Here is a 7,060-nt window from a genome sequence, read left to right on the forward strand (position 1 = left end):
CTAGCAGATAATAAACAGAAGCTGCATTTAACTCTCTGAACAGAAACAGACCGCTTGCCCTTTGAGCAGCAACAATTTCACAGTCAATTTTACAATTTCACCGCACCTAGCTCTCATCTACTAGGAAAAAAGTGTTAATTAAGTCCTGTCTGGCCTGTAGCAACGGTCCTGCTCACTGTCCTCATCTTCTTCCTTGGAAAACTGCTACTACTCTCCCAGTTCTTCAGTGTTCATCACATTCATGTTTTGCCTGCTCCAGTTTTGAAGAGCACAGCATGAGAGGATTATGTGGCACACTGTACCTTGTGACACCCTTGTAAGGCATCTGGCCCCAAAAACATCAGGAACAAGATGCTGATATCCTTGAGAATCCTCATGGTAGCTTTCAGGGTACCAGGGACAGACTTCTAAGATGTAGTACCAATGATCACTGAATGCTTGCATATTGATGGAATGGAATCCTTTTCTGTTGACGAACTCAAATGCGTTATGAAATGGCGTTTACACCATGATGTGTGTATGGTGTCCTGTATTTGTGGATGTGTAACTGTCTCTCTTTCTGTGTTGAGGATGAAACTGTCACTCAATTTTTAATAGAGCTTGACCTGGGTTTCTCTCTCTGTGACAATGCGATCACATGGTCCTGTCTCTAGGCAGAGGTTTTGTATGATCAACACCCCCAGAGCATTCTGTTTTAACCTAAATTAAAGGTGACATTTGAAAACATACCATTGTGTTGAATCTTATCAGAAATCAGCTAAATGTCATTTGCACTGAGTTTGATGGAGGGTTTCTCTCTACGAGGCCCAGTGAGTTTTCTCATGCTGAATCCTGCAGCCCTGGCTGTCGCACTGACCTCATTACAATGTGATCTTGCTCAAATTGCATCAGTAATAGTCTTGCTATATTTGTAGCTGGATGATTGAGGGATCCCACACAAGGCCCCAGCGACATCTTGGAATGAGCCAGTTGCATAAAAGTTTAGTGCAGCTGTCACCTTGGTGATAGGATGGCCGCTAACTCTTCATGTCACAGGTCCTGCTCCAGCACATGGCATAGTTCTGCGACTGTTTCCCGGGACGTCCTCTTCACTGACACTGTGCCTCACTCATTTGAAGGAAATGGCAACGAGGGCGATAGCCTCTGAACCTCCTGTACCTCCTTTGCAACCTGAGGAGACATTGAGCTGTAAATTCCTCATATGGAAGCTGTTCTGCATCAGCTGGAAGCTGCTGCTAGTCCTCAGTTTGTTGGCATATCTGTTCCTCCTCCAGTCCTCTGCGTCTTTGTTGCATTGCAGCCATGGCATCATAAACCCTGCTTTGGCTGTATCCATCAGTTCTGTTCGCAATAAACCTTTGCGGGAAGCAGAAGAATCAGGTCTTTCGTGATGTGACCAGTCAGCATTCTCATCACTCATAAATGACTAGTTACCATCTTCCTACATACAGTGGTACATGAAGCACTCCGGTGAGGAACACCATGAAACACCTCTATATGGAACATTGCACCTTACTCCAATTAATCTATCAGCAGTCATGTTGCAAACAGTCATAAGATTGTAAGTGCTGCACAAGTATTGACACCTTAGGCTCCCAGCCCACATCATTCTAGAAAGGGATAATTGATACATAAGAGCAAGTTGCGTTATACTTACAGTTCAAAGTGACAAGAAATCAATTCCATGCCCCTGTGCAGTTAATAAAATCTTGAACTAATTTTACACTTTTTAGCCCAAGGGTGTCCCTGTGTTTACTACTGCTTCACAGAGGTGACTATCTTTAATCTACAAGATTGCTTGTGACCAGAATTTACACCCACACAGTTGTACAATGCATGTATTTCATGTGCACCATAATATGATTGCAAATTACTTCAGCCTATACTCTGCAAGTGCTGACACCTCTTGAAGGGTGTCCCGTCCATTAGAAGTACAGCCCATATGTAGGAGCAGAAAACAAACATTGACTCTGCCCACTCTGAGTGTGGTCACAGGCATTTTCCATTTTTAGTTTGCATTTACGAGTCTTGAGAACATGGAAGATGATGCAGTCACGGTTTAGTGATTTAAGTCACAGGCTCAGCCTGGTATTCAGGGAGGCCCCAGACCGCCATGTGTCTTTCTGTTTTGCTGACCCTGGCGAGCCTATCATGACCAATCCCCCACACTTTTCCATCCACCACATGAAAATTATGACTGCAACTTTTCTTATCCTTGAGCCTGTTCTTGCCCACCACCATGATGCAGACTCCCCTGCTGAAGTGGTAACTACCCTCCTACAGCATCCTATATCCTCCCAAGCACTACCATCTCCCCAACTTGTATGTTGAAATCCTCCTCTTTGCTGATCTTGCCTCCTGTGCATACCAGGTTGCTGCCTTCAATGCCCAGCATTAAGTTCCCCCAGCAGTGTCCTTGGTAACTCCCACTTCAGTTTCATATCCCTGACCCCAAGGACTGACTGTGGCTGAACCCCTGACCAATTTGTACAAAGGACTGACCATATTCCTAACTGGTCTCCTTGCAACTGTCAAATCTCAAATCCCCTGATTGCTTACACTGACCCTAGAGCAGTTAATGCGGCCCGCACTATTGCAAAACAGAGCTCTGGACCCTGATCTCTGCAAACAGATAACTCACCATGTCCAAGTCCCTGGACTGATTCCGGGTGCTGCCCTTCACTGACTGAACTGGGATCTTCTGGCTAACAGCAGTCCATGTTGGTTTATCTGAAGGCTACTGTCCTTTGACTTTGAGACATGGCCATTTGATTGAAGCAAATGCAGTGTGTATGTTACTGTTACATTGCTGGAGGTATGACCTTGAGATGGAAAAGTGTTGTACTGGAACATGTCCACTCCCTTGACTGATGATTGCTGATAACCATGACCCATGACTGGCTTTGTGTCTGATCTAAATGGCAATGCAAGACAGAATTACTGTGAGTCTTAAGGTGCGACTGATGGGGTAAAGAACCAAATGGCAACATATGACAAGATAGGAATGCTGTGAGCATGGAAATAGTTACAAAGTGAGTGGGCGCTGAGAGCACAAGGAGCCCTGAGATGCATCCTAGTCCAAACCCCGAGCTGAGTTCCCATTGCTGTACATAAAGCATCCTTGCAGTAGCATTGCCAGTACACTCCAAAGTGCAGCATTGAAGTGCAGAACCGTACTGTAAGTGGATCTGTACTGCCGAACTGTACTGTAAGAGACATACCATGATGTTGCGGTGAAGCCGGGACAAGTCAGATGCTAATGTCCGTGGACACGGATATGTGTAGTCATTGTCCATAGAGTATGCCCTGAGACATTCGTGTTTGGTGTCCAAAATGGAGGTCCAGAGGAGCAAGCGGTGAGCTGGAGTGACCAGGTAACCCTTCTGACTTTCAAGTCATTAAACCCCAAGGTCCAGTTTCTATTGGTGAGTTGGAGAATGGGAAACTGAATATTAAGGAGATGAGATTAAGTAATAGTGAGGGTGATGGCGAGTGATTACACACGTTTGTAGTCTTCTCACTGCTCAACACTTGGTTAGAATATGGGACCTTTTAATTTCAACACTGGGAAGGTCCTTGATTTACATCTTAACTGAAGTTCCCAACTTTCTCAACGTGGCCCATCTCATTCAAAGGCTGGGAATTTTCTGCCCAAACTTATGAAATTCCATATTCATAGCATTTTCATTTTCAGATCTAATTATAATATTTTGATTAAAGTTTTGGTTGGAGTGTTTGAGATATATTTTTGCATGTTTTTCCTCTGTCTTTGAATGAATATCTTGTAATTAACGTCTTGTGATGTCAAATCACTTTGTATTGCATAACGTTCTACATTTTTACATATCTATCCATTTGAGAGTTAGTTCCCTTCCTTAGGTTTTATTTTCATCTTTGTGTATCAAGCACTTGGAGCAGAGCAGAATAACATTTTCATGATTATTCATTATTAATCTGTGGCCTGTACTACAGAGTGAATTTTAATTACAGTAGATTAACTGCCTAATTCTCAAGAGAATGTTTAAGACAAAGGTAAATGTAAATACTACTTAGAAACAATAGTCTTTTTGTAGCATCGATGTGCAGAGATAAATTCCCTTGCGAATAAATCTCAGCATTTGTCAGGGGGTAAAACTAAGGTCACATTGGAGCAAACCGAGTCATATCACAAAGAGCTCAGACATATGTGAGACATTGATATCTGGCAATGGGCACAGTTCCAGAAAGTGTAAAATTAAGATTGAGAGAGCTTAGGTTGTTCTCCTTGCAGCAGAGGATTACGAAATGAGATATAATACAGTATTTGCAATCACATAGGGCTTTAGTAAAAGTATATACTAACGAGTTGCACAGCAAATTGAGTGAATAGACCTAAGGCAAGTGAATTGTGGAAAAAGATTTTTATTTTTATTTGCTCACAGAGGGATCCAGAAAAAATGGTTTAGTGGCCACCTAGTATTATTAACAACTTAAGTAGGAATTGCACAAGAGTTTAGGACAAATTGAAAGCTAGGGTATTACAAGTCCAGAATTTGATGACCTAAGTCATGATGGCTAATAGTGTAGAATAGAGAATACATAACAAAAAGAGAGAGAAAGTTGCGACCAACCAAGTATCACTTATGAGGAGTCCCCCTTCTAATCTGCTAATGACTAAAGATTCTTTTTAATATCATTGCTTTATTTTCCAGCATCTAGATTGAGTCGGAGATCTTCATCTGGCGCTGAGGATGACAGCCAAAATATTTGGGACCAGGGTATTCAGAGGGTATGAACTTTATTTCAACTATGCTGTTACTTATTGAAATATGCTTATCCGAATACAGAAAAGATTACAGCATGAGAAAGGATACAGTTTCAGTTATTGATTGGTCTTGATGCACATCAAGGACAAATCTATTTATACATTTAAGTATCTTGTATTACTAATGTCATGTGCAAACATCAAGAAGATCCCAAGGGCCTTAAATAACATCCCAAATAACAGATATTGTTCAATGCAAACACAATTATAATCTAGAACTAAAATAGCAAATAAAAAGATTTTTTTTTATAATTCACTCATGGGACATAGGCATAACTGACTGGCCAGCATTTATTGCCCATCCCTAATTGCCTTTGAGATGGCGCTGTGGGCTACCTTCTTGAACCACTGTAGTCCACTTGCTTTGGTTAACCCAAAAGGCAGTTAGGGAGGGAATTTCAGGATTTTGACCCAGCGACAGTGAAGGAACCGTGATAGATTTCCAAGTCAGGATGGTGACTGACTTGGAAGGGAACTTACCGGTGCTGGTGTTGCCATATATTTGCTGCCCTTGTCCTTCTGGATGGAAATGTTCATGGATTTGGAAGTTGCTGTCTAAGGATCTTTTGTGAATTTCTGCAGTGCATCTTGTGGATGGCACACAGTGCTGCTTCTGAGTGTTGTGCTGGGGGGACGTGGTGCCAATCAAGCAGGTTGCTTTGTTCTAGATGGGGTCAAACTTCTTAAGTGTTGTTGGAGCTGCACCCATCCAGACAAGTGGGACTCCTCACCTTGAACCATGTAGATGGTGGTCAGGCATTGGGGAGTCAACAGCTGAGTTATTCGCTGTAGTATTCTAGCCTCTGACCTGCTCTTATAGCCACTGCATTTATTTGGTGAGTCCAGTTGAGTTTCTGGTCAATAGAAAGCTCCCAGGATGCTGAAAGTGGGGAATTCAGTGATGGTAACAATGTTGAATATCGAGGGCTGGTGGTTAGATGGTCTCTTAATGGAGATTGGCATCGCCTGGCATTTGTGTGACATGAATGTTACTCACCACTTATCAGCCCAAGCCTGGACATTGTCCTGATCTTATTGCATTTGAACATGGACTGCTTCATATCGAAGGAGTCAAGAATGGTGCTGAACATTGTGTAATCATCAGCAAACATCCCACTTATGTTACAATAGATGGAAGGTCACTGATGAAGCAGCTGAAGATGGTTGGGCCTAGGACACTACCCTGAGGCATTCCTGCAGAGATGTCCTGGAGCTGAGGTGACTGACCTCCAACAACCATAAATATCTTCCTGTGTGTCAGGTATGACTCCAACCAGCAGAGTGTTTGCCCCTGATACCCATTGGTTCCAATTTTGCTGGTGCTCCTTGATGCCACACTTAATCGAATGCAGCCTTGACGTCAAGGGCTGTCACTCTCACCTCACCTCACCTCTGGAATTCAGCTGTTTTGTCCATGTTTGAACCAAGGTGGTAATGAGATCAGGATCTGAGTGACCCTGGCAGAACCCAAACTGGGCATCACTGAGCAGGTTATTGCTGGGCAGGTGCTGCTTGATAGCACTGTTAATGACACCTTCCATCACTTTACTGATGATTGAGAGTAGACTGATGGTGCAGTCATCGAATTTGTTGGATTTGTCCTACTTTTTGTGTATAGGACGTACCTGAGCAACTTTCCAGGCAGATGCCATTGTTGTGACTATACTGGAACAGCTTGGCTCGGGGAGCGACAAATTCTGGAACACAGGTCTTCAGTAATGTTGCCAGAATGCTGCCAGAGCCCATAGCCTTTGCAGTATCAAGTGTCTCCGGCCATTTTTGATATCACATGGAGTGAATCGAATTGGCTGATAACTGACATCTGCAATTTTGAGGACCACTGGAGGAAGTCACGATGGGTCAGCACTTCTGGCCGAAGATAGCGGTGAATGCTTCAGCCTTATCTTTTGCACTTGTGTGTTGCACTCTTTCATCATTGAGGATGGAGATATTTGTGGAGCCTCATCCTCCAGTGAGTTGTTTAATTGCCACCACCATTCACGACTGGATATGGAGGACTGCAGAGCTTAGATCTGCTACGCTAGTTGTGGAATCTCTTAGTTCCACCTATCAATTGCTGCGGTGCTGTTTGGCATTCAAATAGTCCTGTTTGGTCGCTTCACCAAGTTGACACCTCATTTTTAGTTATGCCTGGTGCTGCTCCTGGCATGTCCATCTGCACTCTCCATTGAACCACGATCTTGCAGAAATCTAGTCTGAATATTTTTGGAATCAATCTCAAACACATTTTACATG

This window comes from Rhincodon typus, chromosome 12, assembly GCF_021869965.1.
Source record: "Rhincodon typus isolate 14 chromosome 12, sRhiTyp1.1, whole genome shotgun sequence".
In the NCBI taxonomy this organism is placed as follows: domain Eukaryota; kingdom Metazoa; phylum Chordata; class Chondrichthyes; order Orectolobiformes; family Rhincodontidae; genus Rhincodon; species Rhincodon typus.